Source organism: Neoarius graeffei, chromosome 1 (genome assembly GCF_027579695.1).
Source record: "Neoarius graeffei isolate fNeoGra1 chromosome 1, fNeoGra1.pri, whole genome shotgun sequence".
NCBI classification, from domain to species: domain Eukaryota; kingdom Metazoa; phylum Chordata; class Actinopteri; order Siluriformes; family Ariidae; genus Neoarius; species Neoarius graeffei.
In genome coordinates, this window is record NC_083569.1 from 18916967 (window position 1) to 18935153 (window position 18187).

General features: G+C 46.4%; 2 non-coding genes across 2 annotated transcripts; one reads left to right on the forward strand and one right to left on the reverse strand.

The window, feature by feature from the left end:
• Positions 1-516: 516 nt before the first annotated feature.
• On the reverse strand, positions 517-598 carry trnas-gcu (transfer RNA serine (anticodon GCU)). Its single transcript has one exon. It is a non-coding gene; the product is annotated as a tRNA-Ser (tRNA).
• A 5486-nt stretch (positions 599-6084) lies between these two features.
• On the forward strand, positions 6085-6157 carry trnaf-gaa (transfer RNA phenylalanine (anticodon GAA)). The gene has a single exon. It is a non-coding gene; the product is annotated as a tRNA-Phe (tRNA).
• Positions 6158-18187: the final 12030 nt, after the last annotated feature.

The window sequence follows — 18187 nt, forward strand, 5'->3', positions numbered from 1 at the left end:
AGCCAGGATGTGTTTCTATCTGACACTTAAAGACATTGATTTGAATTAAAAAGTCTGCAAAGGGAATAAATCTGAATTAATAGTACAGATCTTTGCACAGATAACGAGAAAAAGTGTCATGAATTCAGTTACAGGTGTTTACATTTTTCCTAAACCTTTGTTTGTTAAAATTGCATTTTATATACTCTATGTTAATACTTATTTTTAAACCTTTATTTGTCATATGCACATCCACACTGAAATAACCCATCTGAAGCAGTGAACACGCACATACACCCAGTGAGCAGCCAAGGGTTCAGTACCTTGCTCAAGGGCACCTCAGCCCAAGGCCGCCCCATGTCAACCTAACTGCATCTTTTTGGATTGTGGGGGAAACCAGAGGAAACCCACGCAGACACAGGGAGAACATGCAAACTCTACACAGAAAGGCCCTCGCCAGCCGCTGGGTTCAACCCAGAACCTTCTTGCTGTGAGGCGACCATGCTAACCACAACACCGCCCAAAACAGCAGGCATGCGACGAGGGTGGGACTCAAACCCACGCATGCAGAGCACAATGGATTAGCAGTCCATCGCCTTAACCTCTCGGCCACCTCACCTATGTATGTATGTATGTGTGCGTTTATTTATTTTGTCTGATGCAATGATCTTTGGTGTGTCAGTAACTCTGTCAAAGTAAAAAATCAGACTCATTAAAATATTTGTTGGAACATTATTGCTGTATATTTATTTAATAAGCCTGTTATGAAAATGTGAAAACTACATATTCAAAAATAAATCCGTCTAAAATGCTCATCTGAAGTCTGACTGAAAATGAAATTATAATCATTTGAAACCAATCGCAGTAAATTCTGTGCTCCTTTTCCTGATCAGAGGCTAATTATAGGATTGGATCAAAACACAGTAAATTAATTATTACATAATGCTGGTTTGGGGCATAAACCTGTGTTTTGTACAAATCTTTTATTTCACTCCTTTTGAAGAAAAGTCCAACTTTATTCACGGATAATAATCCATGAACCACAACAAAATGCATTTGAAACCAATCGCAGTAAATTCTGTGCTGCTTTTCCTGATGGTAGAATAATTATTGGACTCGGACTGATGGGTTCGGAACCAAACAAAACCGCTTCTTCATAAAGCAACGCGGTGGAACAGAAAGACTTCACCGGCCAATCAGGCGGCACTTTCCTCATGAATATTCATGATTTCCCTACCTACCTCGCGAAAATTGAAAGGTGTTTGTGTTTAAATCTTTAGAATTTTTTCCCAAAAAAACATTCATTTGTAGCAGCGGCGAGATCAGGATCCCAGCAGCGACTCTGACACAGCGGTTATTCCTGCAGCACCACTGGGTTTATTCCCCACCGGCAGCAATGAACTCTCAGTTTTCCTTTTCACTTCAACAACAAGCGCTTTAAACACCTCATTATTACAAAAAGGGTCAAAAATAGCAGTGAACAGGTGGAAACGCTCTCAGGAATAGAGTTAACAGCGTTCAGAGGGTTTTTGCTCAAAGCGACCTGTTCCTTACTGTTGGGCGAATTGGTTTATATCCATGATAATGAGCCTAAAGTTAGCGGCTAGTCAGAAAAGTCAGATCCGGTTGCTAAGCTAATTAGCTGTTAGCATTAGCACATTACTGTGTGAGTATTAAAGCTACAATGGATACAAACACTGTAGATAATCTGATGAGTGTTAAAAACAGACAGATGCGCTCAAAATGTCATTAAATGTGTTAAAGTACAAATGAGCAGAAAAGAAAAAGTCTTCATGTTTTCAGAAATGTTAATGTGGGCAGAAATGACCCATTCGGCTAATGGTGTAAGGCAGCGGCCCCCAACCCCCAGGCCGCGGACCGGTACCGGTCCGTGGGTCATTTGGTACCGGGCCACACAGAAAGAATAAATAACCTGCACTATTTGCGTTTCATTCATTATCTGAGTCTGAACGATGTTTGATTTTGAAAAATGACCGGATTCTCTCCGTTACATTCGTCTATAACTCAAGCTTGACCAGAGCATGTGAGCAGAGTGGAGCGGAGAGAATTTCGGTCCTTGCTCACGGAGGTGGTCGCTCCGCTCGATCCCCCCTCAATGTCGCACCATGCCGCTTCGCCCGTTACCGCTCAGCGCTCCACCAAGATTGCATCCCGCTCCACTCCGCGCTCGCTCAAAAAATATGTGCACGCATGCGCGTAGCAGACGCGGAGCACTTCCCGTATCTCTGCCCTCTGTCCCCCGCACTTTTTACAGCCATTACAACCACTTAATTAATTTTTAACACGTGGAAACGCGTTTTTCCGAGCCGCCTCTAAACGCATCATGAGCAGGCGGAGCGCAGGTGGCAAACAAACACCGCTGTCGTTCATTCTAAGCCACGTTGGGCATGCTTCAGACTCGTGATGTGAGCGGTAACGGGGCGAAACTGGAGCGGGCCATTGCCTCGCTCCATCCTTCCCATCCTTGAAAAAAAAAAAAATCCCGCTCCGCGCTCTTTTCAAAATTTGTCCGCTCCGCTCACATGCTCTGCTCTTGACGCATGTCAAGACGCTTATCTCAGCGACCAAGAATGTTGGAGAGAGGACATTACTCATGTTATGTTGCTGACGCGATGTTACGAGGATGCTGCTAATAAAGTTGCATACGAGTACACAGTGGATTCACGTTTATTACTATATTTAGAAAATACCACAGTTTATCCACCACACCTTAAAGGCTGGTCCGTGAAAATATTGTCTGACATCAAACCGGTCCGTGCCGCAAAAAAGGTTGGGGACCGCTGGTGTAAGGAATATAATAATCTCTCTAACTTGTGTGTGTTAGTTTGTGAGAAAAGTCTGATAGTTTACTGCAAGTCAAATAGTTACTCGGAGGAGGAATATTAAATAAACCATATATAATAAATCATCTGGTTACAGAACATTTCTGATTAGATTTTTAATCAAATCAGGGGGGTTAGCAAGGTTCAATTTAATAAAATTTGACATTTTCCCACATAGATGGACCATCTCCATATTTCTAGGGGGGTAAAACATGGAAAAGTCAAAATTCTTAAAATAACAACCCCCCCTACTCAAGGGCACTTCAGCCCAAGGCCGCCCTATGTTAACCTAACTGCATGTCTTTGAACTGTGGGGGTAACCGGAACACCCGGAGGAAACCCACGCAGACACAGGGAGAACATGCAAACTCCACACAGAAAGGCCCACGCCAGCCACTGGGCTCGAACCCAGAACCTTCTTGCTGTAAGGCAACAGTGCTAACCACTATGTCACCCTTTAAAATTTTCAAGCCAGCCAGCCAGCCAGCCAGCCAGCCAGGAATCAAACCTAGAATCTTCTGAGCTGTAATCAGACACATTATCCATTGCGCCACTGGCCCTATAACTTAACAACCTATTTGAGCACATCACACACAGAAAGCCAGAGATTTTTTGATGTAATTTTCATGAGACTAGCACTTTAAGAACAATGCAGCCAGCAGCTCAGGGTTCCTTTATTTTTTTTTTTTTCTAACAGGTGAACAATTTAAGGTAAACCCTGGGCTTATCCAGAATTTGAACCTTGGACCGCTCACAAGCAAAGCGAGAATCGTACCCTGAGACCAACAAGCCAGACGACCCACACAAAAGTGTTTATGTGCTACTGGAATTTCATCATATCTTTCAATGGTTTGACTTTTCATGTCTGCAGAATCCTGCTCAACGTTTGAGATGGTTGCATGAGATGTGTGGAGGAAAGCAGGTTCATGTTACTTTTGCTTTCTTCAGAAAATCTCAATGGCTAACCTGACCACAGCACCAAAGTGCCAGGCTCATTGGTATGGCAGTGAGAGCACATACTCAATTATAGTGATGGGCACTCCATCACACCTTACACATGCTATTTGTCTTGTGATACGCCAAACTCATACGCAAGGTATTTTGAAGAAAGGTTTAACCGCAGCCTAGCCAAAGTTCAAATCAATATTTTGTGATTTGATGTGTCCAATGCCTCCAATATGGCCGGCTTCCAGTTTGATGATGACACGTGAAAATACTCTATTTTTGAGTGATTCAAGCAACTAAAGATACATTTTACAGTTGATTAAAGTAAAGTTACTTTCAAAATGAGGTGCAGTTAGGTTAATTGTGGTGTAAGTGGTTAGCACAGTTGCCTCATAGCAAGAAGGTTCTGGGTTGGTGGGGGCCCTTCTGTGTGGATTTTGCATGTTCTGTATGGGTTCTCAGGGTGCTCTGGCTTCCCCCACAGTTCAAAGACATGCACTTAGTTTAATATGGGATGACCTTGGGCTGAGGTGCCCTTGAGCGAGGCACCTAACTCCCAACTGCTCCCTGGGTGCTGTTAGCATGGCTGCCCACTGCTCTGTGTGTGTGCTCATTGCTCAGGTTTGTGTTCACTGCTTCGGATGGGTTAACTGCAGAGAGGAATTTCACAAGTGTGTGATGAATAAAGTTGTTCTTCTAAATTCAAAGAAGAGCACTGATTTTTAAGAGATTCATAAGTGCTTGTCTTTGAGGCAGTCTCATCTGTGTATTTGAATTTTGTGTCTCCTGTGAGCACTGCAATGTTTCTCTGGCTGTTACCCTAATTGGAGCACATTTATGGCCCTTTTCCACTACCCTTTTTCAGCTCACTTCAGCTCGCTTCAGCTCACTTCAGCCCGACACGGCTCGCGTTTCGACTACCAAAAACCAGCACGACTCAGCTCGTTTCAGCCCTGCTTAGCCCCTAAAACTCGCACCGTTTTGGAGTGGGGCTGAAGCGAGCCAAGCCGTGCCGAGTGAGGTTGGGGGCGTGAGCAGACACTCCCCTGTGCACTGATTGGTGAGGAGGAGTGTCCTCACATGCCCACACATGCCCCGCGAGCGCGCTGGGATCTGTAAACACCGCAAACCCGGAAGAAGAATAATTACTTATTACGAGAATTTCTGAAGCCTTATGCGCCTCGCCTCATCTATACGCTCTTGCCAGTATCTGTTGGCGTTGTCGGTGACAACAAGCCACAGCACCAAGACCAGCAACACTAACGACTCCATGTCCTCCATGTTTATTGTTTACTATTCGGGTCGTGAGACTACCGCTTAAAAGCTCACTGAATCAGTGACATACAGAGCATCGTGGACGAGTTCGCGGAGCGTAAGGCTCGTCGTATGCCCTTCAAATAATGCGCGCAGTAGGCTATTGATGTTTTATTATGAGCCATGTACAGTATGTCGCCTAATGTTTTTTTGTTTCTGAGTTACATGTTCGTTTGAAGGACTTAATGTACAAAATAAAGTTGCACCCCGTAGTGTTGAAATTGGTAAACACAGTGCATTCAGTGAGGTTTGCACCGCCCTCCTTTTATTTCTGACTCTTCCTGTCACCGTTGCAACCTCTGAGCGCTCATTCGTATGCCCTTCAAATAATGTGCGCAGTATAGGCTATTGATGTTTTATTATGAGCCATGTACAGTATCCTAATGTTTTTTGTTTCTGAGTTACATGTTCGTTTGAAGGACTTGATGTACTAAATAACATAGTTGCACCCGGTAGTGTTGAAATTGGTAAACACCGCAGTTGCGGACATTTTGTAGCCTAAAATTATGTTATGATAAGCTTTAATAAAGGGCCCGGTCATTTGCCCCGCCCCCGGCCCGGCTCTGACTTGTTCCGCCACTGTCACTGATGTCACTGTTTGCGCTGCTTAACGACATCACATGACGTCCACCCACTTTCGCTAACTCCACCCAATGTGTCCACCCACTTCCAGCCAGCACGGTTCAGCGTGGTTGTAGTCAAAATGCAACTCCAACAGCCCTGCTCAGCTCGACTCAGCTCGACTCGGCACGGCACGGCTCAGCCGCGTTTGTAGTGGAAAAGCGGCACTAGTGTAGTTTGAATGTAAGTGCTTACAAGTTGTCTTCTAGAAGTTCAGCACTTCTTGTAGCTGACTTTTGCACTTCTCTGGCTAAGTGTGTCTGCTAAATGCCTGTCATGTAATGTAATGTGATCGCAAAAACAAATTTCTGCTTAATGCATATATTTGACAAGGACCAAAGGTTGTATCCAACTGCTTGGATGACCTACTTGAAGTGGGTGTGCTGAAATAGCTCAGTAGGGAGAGCGTTAGACTGAAGATCTAAAGGTCCCTGGTTCAATTCCGGGTTTCAGCATTGAAGAGTGTGGTTATGTATGTCTAAGCCTTTGCCTGAGGACATGTTTGATTTTTTCTTGCCAGGTCGATGCCAGTAATTTGGTGCTGAAAACAATCTTATACAGTGTCTATGTTTTGGTTCCATGGTGTAATGGTTAGCACTCTGGCCTTTGATTCCAGTGATTTGAATTCAAATCTCAGTGGTATTTCTGAAGCCTTTGTTTGTAGCATCTGAGCTAACATGCCCAGGTTGTTTCAATTGCATGCTCATTTTGGTCAAGCAAAATGTCATGTCCCAAACCTTATCTTTCCATTAAAGTGCTAGTCTTACAAAAATTACATTACCCCTGGAAATTATACCTTATAAAACTAGACATGTTAAAACCTTTACTCTCTAAATTGTATTTTAATACAAGACCGGGAACACGTTCTGTTTAGTTGGTAAAGTTTGGCTCTTTGAGTCTGCCATTACACGAATGCGTTCCTGGTAAGTTACTGTTCATTCAAAGAAGTGACGTCATATGCAAAACGATTGAAAGTTCATGGCATTTCTGACTTCGTCTGCTTTGCAAAGTGTAGCACATTTTTAGCTTTTTTTTATTATTCTGCAACAAAACTAAAACCAAAGCATGCCTCCTAAGGGGTGTGTCCTTCAAGGCTGTTCAAATGTAGCTGATAAAAAAAAGCAGAATTTTGATCCATTGTAGCCCAAAGTCAGCAGGACACTTGTGGAATGAATGGGTTTGATTTGTATCGACAAAGAGAGGTAATTTTAAGCTGACAGGACGTTTTGGTGTCTGCTCCATACATTTTGAAAAAGATAAATTTGTGAGGTAGATTCACATAGAAGGATTTGAGCGATGTCTGGTACGTGTGGAGCAGTTCCTATGATCTGGAAACAAAAGTCAGAAGTGCCATCCCAATGAGCTCACTACTCTTCTTGTTCTTATAGTATATGTTTCTTCGTTTTTTTATTCTCATAATTTTCTTGTTCCAGCCATCCATTATCTGTAGCTGCTTATCCTGTCCTACAGGGTTGCAGGATCCTATCCCAGCTAACTATGGGCAAGAGGCAGGGTACACACTGGACAAGGAGCCAGGTCATTCCAGGGCTGATAACCATTCACACTCATGGTCAATTTAGAGCAACCAATTAGCCTAACCTGCATGCCTTTGGGGGAAACCAGAGCACCTGGAGGAAACCCACACATACAGCACGTAAACTCTACAGAGAAAGGCCTTAATCAGCCTCTAGGCTCAAACCCAGGACCTTCTTGCTGTGAGGCGACAGCACTAACCACTACACTACCCTTTTGTCTTGTTCCAGTTCCAGTCAAATTTCAAAGCTCTCTTGTTCCTGGTTTTCTTCTTCTTTGTTTTGGTTCTGAGTCAAATACAGTACTTCACTAATTTTCTAGCTCCAACTGTGTTTTCCCATTTCACATGGTGAGAAAAATTGTTCCTAATGAGTTGATTTGATCATGAAGGGTTTTACTTGGAAACAGGCTTTAAGGGTTTTCCAAAGAACATTTATGGCTTCCCCTCAGAAGGACATCCAAAGAACCGTGAACAATTCTGAACAACCACTGTCACAAGACAGTGAGATAAAAATAATTTCCCTTCTATAACTGTGAGATTTCATGTTGAATCATCTGTGTGTGCCTCATTTTTAGCCAGTTCTTAAAGTTTCAACAGCCAAAGAGCCAACTCTCAGCCAGGAAAACTGGTTCCAGAGTGCCAATAAATCTTTGCTGGTCAAGAAGCAAGAACCACTTACATCAGAGGCAAGGACTTGTTTTGCTGGGAAACAATCTTGAAGCCTTTTTCCAGAAAAGATTTACAGGTTCCTCTTTGAGGAACAACCAAAAACTCCACAAGATAATATGAGGAAGATACCTTCAGGTCCTCAGTCCCAGCTACAGTACTGTAATATCACATTCTTCAAACTGTTTATGGGGGGGTATCCTCACATATTTCACACATATAAAATGTTGTATGCATCCATGTTCTTCCAAGTTTTCATCTGTATGTCCATGTAGAACGATGTCTGCACCACCAGGGAGTCACAGGGAGATGGTAATACTTTTTATATTTTTCTCTATTTGAACAATCGGAACAACTAAAAACAGTGTGAAAACAAACCATATTTAAGACCCATCAAGTGTTGCTCACAAGAAAGATGGTGTCTGGTTGTCCCCCAGAAGAAATTATCACCTGACACCACGCACAAGGGATATATTGCGTAACCAAAAACTTACGAGCATCTGAATTATTTCTGAATTCATTATATTCTTCATTTGAAGTTGTTTTTTTTATGTTATCAACTGTGGATTGATAGAGACTTGAGTGCAAAGTGTTTTACAGAAATTGCGCACCAAAGACACCTTCAGGTCCTCAGTCTCATCCACAGTAATCTCACTGATCTTCAAACTGTCCACATGGGGCCATTCTCACCAGCAGAAAGTGGTCTTCAGGTGATGAGAAATCATGAGCAGCACTTGCTCACCTTCTGGTGGCAGTGTTCTTAATATTCCCTCTTCTGTCTGGATCATCTTTCTACTTTCAAAATGTCCTTTACAGGCCCCAGTGAGAATTGAACTCACAACCAAGACCAGTGCTCTCACCACTGAGCTATGAAGCCTTTAGCTTTTCAAAGCTGCTGAAGATTGGAGCCACAGCAGAACCTTGAAGCCCCATGTCACTCCTCAAAACAACCCACAGAAACGGTTGAAACGTCACTCACAACTTTACTTCCTAGATGCAGTTATGGCCCTTTTCCACTACCCTTTTTCAGCTCACTTCAGCTCGCTTCAGCTCACTTCAGCCCGACACGGCTCGCGTTTCGACTACCAAAAACCAGCACGACTCAGCTCGTTTCAGCCCTGCTTAGCCCCTAAAACTCGCACCGTTTTGGAGTGGGGCTGAAGCGAGCCAAACCGTGCCGAGTGAGTCTGGGGGCGTGAGCAGACACTCCCCTGTGCACTGATTGGTGAGGAGGAGTGTCCTCACATGCCCACACACGCCCCGCGAGCACGCTGGGATCTGTAAACACCGCAAACCCGGAAGAAGAAGAATTACGAATTACGAGAATTTCTGAAGCCTTCTGCGCCTCGCCTCATCTATACGCACTTGCCAGTATCTGTTGGCGTTGTCAAGCCACAGCACCAAGACCAGCAACACTAACGACTCCATGTCCTCCATGTTTATTGTTTACTATTCGGGTCGTGAGACTACCGCTGAAAAGCTCACTGAATCAGTGACATACAGAGCTTAGTGGACGAGTTCGCGGAGCGCAAGGCTCGTCGTATGCCCTTCAAATAATGCGCGCAGTAGGCTATTGATGTTTTATTATGAGCCATGTACAGTATGTCGCCTAATGTTTTTTTGTTTCTGAGTTACATGTTCGTTTGAAGGACTTAATGTAAACACAGTGCATTCAGTGAGGTTTGCACCGCCCTCCTTTTACTTCTGACTCTTCCTGTCACCGTTGCAACCTCTGAGCGCTCATTCGTATGCCCTTCAAATAATGTGCGCAGTATAGGCTATTGATGTTTTATTATGAGCCATGTACAGTATCCTAATGTTTTTTGTTTCTGAGTTACATGTTCGTTTGAAGGACTTGATGTACTAAATAACATAGTTGCACCCCGGAGTGTTGAAATTGGTAAACACAGTGCATTCAGTGAGGTTTGCACCGCCCTCCTTTTATTTCTGACTCTTCCTGTCAGCGTTGCAACCTCTGAGCGCTCATTCGTATGCCCTTCAAATAATGTGCGCAGTATAGGCTATTGATGTTTTATTATGAGCCATGTACAGTATCCTAATGTTTTTTGTTTCTGAGTTACATGTTCGTTTGAAGGACTTGATGTACTAAATAACATAGTTGCACCCGGTAGTGTTGAAATTGGTAAACACCGCAGTTGCGGACATCTAAAATGATGTTATGATAAGCTTTAATAAAGGGCCCGGTCATTTGCCCCGCCCCCGGCCCGGCTCTGACTTGTTCCGCCACTGTCACTGATGTCACTGTTTGCGCTGCTTAACGACATCACATGACGTCCACCCACTTTCGCTAACTCCACCCAATGTGTCCACCCACTTCCAGCCAGCACGGTTCAGCGCGGTTGTAGTCGAAATGCAACTTCAATAGCCCCGCTCAGCTCGACTCAGCTCGACTCGGCACGGCACGGCTCAGCCGCGTTTGTAGTGGAAAAGCGGCATTAGCTTCTGTTTACTATTTGCCTCACACAAAATGGACACACATTTTAAATAATGTGGTGTGTCAGTTGTAGAGTGGGCTGAACATTCTGGCTACATTCTCATCTGAGTTAACAAAAACACTGGACAGGCCAAGCCCTCAAGAGACAAACCATCAGCACCATGAGTGACCTCACTGATCTCCAGGCTCTTCATGTGGGGCCATTCTCAGCAGCAGCCAGTGGTTTTCAGGTGATGAGAACTCTAACCCAAAAAAATACATCCAGTGTTTTTTTTTTTTTTGCTATTTTGGATTTTTGAAAAAAGTATTTTTCAAATTTTTACATAAAAAATAGATTTTGACTTAGTTTCTAAAAGCAATGTTTGTTTCTGGACCATATATCCAAAACTATTCATGATCCAAATTTGAAACTTGGTATGCATGTTAACAAGGTGATGTTACATGTTCCTAACATTTTTTGTTTGTTTGTTTTGAAACGTTTCAATGTTTAGGGTGGCACAGTGGTGTAGTGGTTATCACTGTCTCCTCACAGGAAGAAGGTCCTGGGTTTGAGCCCAGAGGCTGACAGGGGCCCCTGAGAAAGGCACCTTACCCCCAACTGCTCCTTGAGTGCTGTAGCATAGCTGGCCACTGCTGTGGGTATGTGTGTGTGCTCATTGCTCACTTGTGTGTTCACTGCTTCAGATGGGTTAAATGCAGAGGAGAAATTTCACTGTGTGCTTCAGTCTGTGCTTGAGTGTTAGGGTAACAAATAAAGGCTTCTTCTTAAATGTACTCAGCTCGATAATGCATGTTCAGTACTGACACAGATACTAATAAACAATCCTGTTGTCATCGCAGTGTGATTCTTGCCGTCTACAAAGATCTCTTTTCTCCGTGAATAAAAACAAATGCATGTCACATAAAATGACCAGTGATCAGGTTTATTTTACACCCAAATGCTTGACACTCGGCATCTTTAGGGTTGTTTACAACAATTTAGAAGCAATGTGTCCACGAGCTCCACTAGCTTCTGTAAATCATGTTTAGAGCGCTGTTTGGAGTGAAACCATCTGACTGCCATCTTACCACTCACATTGTGGAGCAACATGGTCATTTAGGCTACTGGATGCTACGCAAAATTTTTCCTGTATTTATAGGCTCTGAATGAGATTCTCTCACAACATGAGCAAAATGTATGCTATTCAGTTAATACTGTATCTTCAGCTACTATTAACACATCATATCCATCTTCCATCAAATACTGCCTGGAAACACAATAAACTCTCTCAACAACCACTCTCTTCTCCTTTTGGTATTTAATCCATGTGTGCTATAGCCAAAACAGCTGGAGCATCTGTGTCTACTGTTGTACAAATAGCAGCTCCTCCTTCAAATACTGCATCAGGCACAAACAGCCTTTACACCCTCTCCTTCAACTACAGCATCGGGATTTTAGTAAAAAATAAATAACAGTAATTGCAGTAACTGATTCCACACTGCCAAATACTTTACTGTTTCTGAAATGTGATCAGGAAATTTTACTGGATCACAGCAGATATATGAGACATTCCACCGAATGGGTGCCATTTGCTTGTTGTACCACTCCCAAATTAAACTTAATTTGTTATATCTTTTCAAAACTGATTATAATAACACACATATTTAACTATTCAAAATGTGTATTGGTCAACCTCAGGCTACGTTACAAGGTTTGGAAGTCAAAGATGGCTGCATTTTTTTCAGTCCTGTTACCAAAACTCTGAAAGTAACAGGACTGAGTTTTAACCTGGGATTAGCTAATACATGGAATTAAGCCACATGGCGTCATTGCTAATAGCATGACTACACTTAGCACATTCTAGGGATTTACCAAAAATCTGTATTTTTAAAATAAACAAATATCTAAGAAATAATTTAAGTAACAGGACAGTATGTTGACATTGACCTTATCAGTCAAAGTTAAAAAAAAATCAAATATACAGAAAAGTAAATGAGAGAACTAACTTTTGGTCTTCCCATGGCCTTCAGAAGACACAACTGATGTAACTTCCTGTTGAGAATGTGATTTATGGAATGTTCCAAATTTGTCAGATGGGGTAATATGTTTGGGTAACAGGACTGAGTGAAAACCCAGGGACACGACTGTGTATTTTAACTAAGACATTGTGGATTTCTGATGAAAAAAATATATTTAAGCCATGGATAGGATATGGAGTCACACAACAGTGAAAAAGAAATACTGTTTCTGAAGGATTTTAATCATAATATTTCATAGTTAAGTATAAAGTGCAGGGACATGTAACACATGCTATTTTTCAGTGTTTTAGGTAGTTTTTATTAATCCTTACAATTATATATCTTAAAATTGAAATCAGATCAATGTGCAGGACATTCTGCGTAATAAGGAAATGTATTTTAAAGTACATTTTTATGTGCATTTATACATATAATTTTCTAGGGATGGAAATGGCACCGATTTGGTGGAATGGCTCATATATTGGGGCACGTGCCCCAGTAAAATGGGTCTGGCGATGCTGATGGACAACTCATAAATTCAAGCAACAGGCTAAACACAAGCTTGACACTTACTGTGCGGTGAGCTCTTTGGTATGGCGCTTCTGACTTTTGTTTCCAGATCATAGGAACTGCTCTGTGTACCAGACATCGCTCAAATCCTTCTATATGAATCTGCATGACAAATTTATCTTTTTCAAAATGTATGGAGCAGACACGAAACCATCCTGTCAGCTTGAAGTTACCTCTCTTTGTTGGTACAAATCAAACCCATTCATTTCGCAAGTGTCCTGCCGACTGTGGGCTACAATGGATCAAAATTCTGCTTTTTTAATCTGCTACACTTGAACAGCCTTGAAGGACACACCCCTGAGGATGCATGCTTTGGTTTTAGTTTTCTCATCTCATTATCTCTAGCCGCTTTATCCTGTTCTACAGGGTCGCAGGCAAGCTGGAGCCTATCCCAGCTGACTACGAGTGAAAGGCGGGGTACACCTGGACAAGTCGCCAGGTCATCACAGGGCTGACACATAGACACAGACAATCATTCACACTCACACCTATGGTCAATTTAGAGTCACCAGTTAACCTAACCTGCATGCCTTTGGGGGAAACCGGAGCACCCAGAGGAAACCCACGCGGACACGGGGAGAAAATGCAAACTCCACACAGAAAGGCCCTCGCCAGCCACAGGACTCGAACCTGGACCTTCTTGCTGTGAGGCGACAGCGCTAACCACTACACCACCGTGCCGCCCTGGTTTTAGTTTTGTTGCAGAATAAAAAATAAAAAAAAATCGTTAAAAGCGTGCTACACTTTGCAAAGCAGACGAAGCCAGAAATGCCACGAACTTTTAAGCGTTTTGCATATGACATCACTTCACTGAATGAACAGTAACTTACCAGGAATGAGTTTGTGTAATGGCGGACTCAAAGAGCCAAACTTTACCAACTAAACTGGTCTCGTATTAAGATGCAATTTAGACCGTAAACTATTTAAAATGTCTAGTTTTATGAGGTATAATTTATAAGGTATAATAAGAAATGTGAGTGTAGCGTGAATAGCGTGTGGGTGGAGCACAGAGGACGGCAGGACAGAGATCAGGGTTTACAGAAGGCTTTATTGCCGCACTTTTCAGTCTCGCAATATAAACCGACAGTCAGAGACACGCACGCACACACACTGTCGTCTCTGCTCGGGAAGAAGCTCTCTTCCGCTCTCCCTTTCCGTCCTTAAGTAGGGCGCAGTTTACTGGGGAAAACACACACAAAACACAGGTTAATTACCCTCAGGTGTCGCGATTCTGCCACTTACCTTCCCCGACTCCGCCCTCCTGTCACAGAGCGGCGCTTGACCACGCCCCCACTGCCACATACCCCCACCGCCCGACTCAGGCTGGGCGCCCGTCTGGCCCGCAGCCGACTCCCCCCCCCCCCCCCCCTTGACGAGAGAGGAAGTCCGCCAAGACCATCTGCGCCCCCGGCCTGTGGACCACCTTGAAGTTGAAGGGTTGGAGTGCCAGATACCAACAGGTGATCCGCGCGTTGGCATCCTTCATGCGGTGGAGCCACTGGAGGGGTGCGTGGTCTGAACAGAGGGTGAAAGAGCGCCCCAGCAGGTAGTAACGGAGGGCGAGGACCGCCCACTTGATCGCCAGGCACTCTCTCTCAATGGTGTTGTAGCGCCCCTCACGCACTGACAGCTTTCGGCTGATGTATAGGACGGGGCGATCCTCTCCCTCCACCTGCTGGGACAAAACAGCTCCCAGCCCTCTGTCCGACGCATCCGTCTGCAACAAAAAAGGGAGAGAGAACTCAGGGGACTGCAAAAGTGGCCCCCCACACAGTGCAGCCTTTACCTCAGAGAAAGCCTGCTGGCACTGCTCCGTCCACTGGACTGGATCTGGCGCCCCCTTTTTAGTGAGATCAGTCAGCGGGCTGGTGACGTCCGAATAATTAGGTATAAACCTACGATAATAGCCAGCCAGCCCCAGGAACTGTCTCACCCCCTTTTTGGTCTTGGGCCTTGGGCAGGTCGCAATCGCTGCTGTCTTATTAATTTGGGGACGCACCTGCCCGTTACCCAAGTGGAAGCCCAGATACCGTACTTCCATCCGCCCAATCGCACACTTCTTCGGGTTGGCAGTGAGCCCCGCCCGCCTCAGCGACCTAAGGACGGCCCTCAGGTGTTGCAGGTGCCGCTGCCAGTCATTACTATAAATAATGTCGTCTAGGTAAGCGGCCGCGTAGGTGGCGTGGGGCCGGAGGACCCGGTCCATCAGCCGCTGAAACGTAGCGGGCGCCCCAAACAGCCCAAACGGAAGTGTGACGAACTGGTGTAAGCCGAACGGTGTGGAAAAGGCCGTTTTTTCCCGGGATAATGGAGTCAAGGGGATCTGCCAATATCCCTTCGTCAAATCCAGTGTCGAGTAAAAGCAAGCCGTGCCTAGTCGATCGAGCAGCTCATCAATACGAGGCATTGGGTACGCATCGAATTTAGACACCGCATTGACTTTTCTATAGTCCACACAGAACCGGACCGAGCCGTCGGCCTTAGGAACCAAGACCACTGGGCTGCTCCAGTCACTGTGGGACTCGTCGACGATGCCCATTTCGAGCATGGTCTGAAGTTCTTCCCGAACCACCTTTTTTTTGTGTTCGGGTAATCTATAAGGACGGCTGCGCACTACCACCCCTGGGGGCATCTCTATGTGGTGTTCTATGAGGTTAGTGCGACTGGGCAGGGGCGAGAACACATCCGAAAACTCGGCCTGCAACTGGGCAACCTCCGTGAGTTGGGTCGGGGAGAGGTGGTCTCCACAGGGGACCAGAGAGGTACGAGATGCCAATGTCCCTTTTTGGACCTCTGGCCCCAGCTCCGCCTTCTCCGGAACTACCGACACCAACGCCACGGGGACCTCCTCGTTCCAGAGTTTTAGCAGATTGAGGTGGTAGATCTGTAGCGCCCCCTCCCTGTCCATTTGCCTAACCTCATAGTCAACGTCCCCGACTCGCCGTGTGACCTCAAAGGGTCCTTGCCACTTGGCGATTAATTTGGAGCTCGACGTGGGCAACAGAATGAGTACCTTATCTCCCGGAGTGAACTCTCTAAGGCGCGTGCCCTTGTTGTACAGGCGGGTTTGCCGTTCCTGGGCCTGCCGCAAATTCTCCTGAGTTAGGTGGGTGAGTGTGTGGAGTTTTGCGCGCAGATCCATAACGTACTGAATCTCGTTTTTGCTCTGTGAAGGTCCCTCCTCCCAATTTTCCCGCAGTACATCTAAGATGCCGCGCGGCTTACGCCCATATAATAATTCAAACGGGGAGAACCCCGTGGAGGCTTGGGGGACCTCTCGCACTGCAAACAGCAAGGGTTCGAGCCACTTATCCCAGTTACGTGCGTCCTCACTTACGAATTTTTTGATAATATTCTTGAGGGTGCGATTGAACCGTTCAACTAAACCGTCCGTGGGTGATAAACGCTGGTGTGGATCGGCTTAATACCCAGTAGCCCATACAGTTTGCTCAGTGTTCGTGACATAAACGAGGTGCCCTGGTCAGTCAGAATCTCTTTCGGGATTCCAACCCGGGAGATGACGTGGAAGAGGGCCTCTGCAATACTGCGTGCTGAGATATTGCGAAGAGGCACCGCTTCCGGGTATCGCATTGCATAGTCCACCAGAACCAATATAAAGCGATACCCTCGTGTTGATCGGTCTAATGGCCCGACGAGATCCATCCCAATTCTTTCGAACGGGGTCTCGATTAATGGTAGGGGGCGCAAGGGCGCTTTTGGAATGGCCGCTGGATTTACTAACTGGCATTCGCGGCATGCCGTACACCACTTACGGACGTCGCCGCGAATCCCCGGCCAATAGAATCGGGCCATTATCCGGGCGAGTGTCTTATCCTGCCCAAGGTGTCCAGCCATGGGATTAAAGTGAGCCGCCTGGAATACCAATTCCCGGCGGCTCTTTGGAATTAACAACTGGGTGACCCGCTCTTTCATCTGAGTGTCCTGCGTCACTCGGTATAACCTATCCTTCAAAATGGAAAAATAGGGGAAGGACGGGGTGGCGTTCGGCTGGAGCGTTTGACCATCGATTACTCTCACTTGGTCAAACGCATGTCGCAGAGTCTCGTCTCGCGATTGTTCCAGTGGGAAATCCGCGTGGGATTCCCCAATAGAAAGAGGAGGGGCCGGGGGCTCCTCACTCTGTCGCGGAGATGACGTAGACGGCTCCGCGACCGCAGCTCCAGCCAAAGCGACACCGGGACCCTCCCCTATCAACCGGCAGGACCCACTCTTTACTAGGCGTGCCATCAAACCCCGAAATCCTGGCAAATCAGTCCCCAAGATCAAAGAGTGGGTAAGGCGAGGATTAACCGCCGCCTTCACTATTGATTTTTCCCCTCTGAAATATATGTGGACCGACACCAACGGGTAGCTGTGAATATCCCCGTGCACACAACACCTTCACCCCTTGTGCTCCCCCCAATGCCTCGTCTTGCACCAGGCTTTGGCGGATCGAGGTCTGATTGCAGCCTGAATCCACCAACGCCTGATATGTAGCCCCTTGTACACTTACCGGTATGCGATACGCTCCGGCCCGATTGAGGGCAGCCTCTGGCGCGTCAGGGATCCGCACCACCGCCCCCACCTCCATCGCTGCACACTGTTGCTGCAGGTGGCCCGGTTCCCCGCAGCGCCAGCAAACCGGCCCGGGCCTTCCCTCTGCAGCTGTGTTCTGAGGCTCACTCACCTGAAGGGGGGGAGAGACAGACACAGACGGGAGAAACGGGAGGGCACCACGAGTGCGGCGGGTCGGCTGGGGTGGAGCCGGCCCCCGCCTCCGTGGTGGGGGAACAGGGTGAGGACGGGAAACGGGAGGAGGGGGGGGGAGAAAGAGAGAGAGGAGAGGAGAGAGAAGACGATGTCGTTGGTTGTCCTGCCGCCGGAACAGCCGCCAGATGATCCTCCGCCAGTCCTACGGCCTGATCCAGCGACGCCGGGCGGTGGCACTGGACCCACTCCACGGTTCTGGCTGGTAAGCGGGCGATGAACTGTTCCAGCGCCACCTGGTCGATGATTTCCTTGGCATCGCGATCTTCGGCCCTCAGCCACCGCCAGCAGGCATCCCGGAGCTGCTGGCCGAACGCGAATGGGCTGCCGACTTCCTCCATCCACAGCGTGCGGAAGCGCTGGCGCTGCTGCTCCGGCATGCGCCCCACGGAGGACAGCCCGGCGAAGGTCGGCGTAGGCCAGCCGGCGATCGGCGGGGAGCTGTAGTGCGGCCAGCTGTGCCTCTCCCGTCAGGAGGGGGAGGAGGCGCGCCGC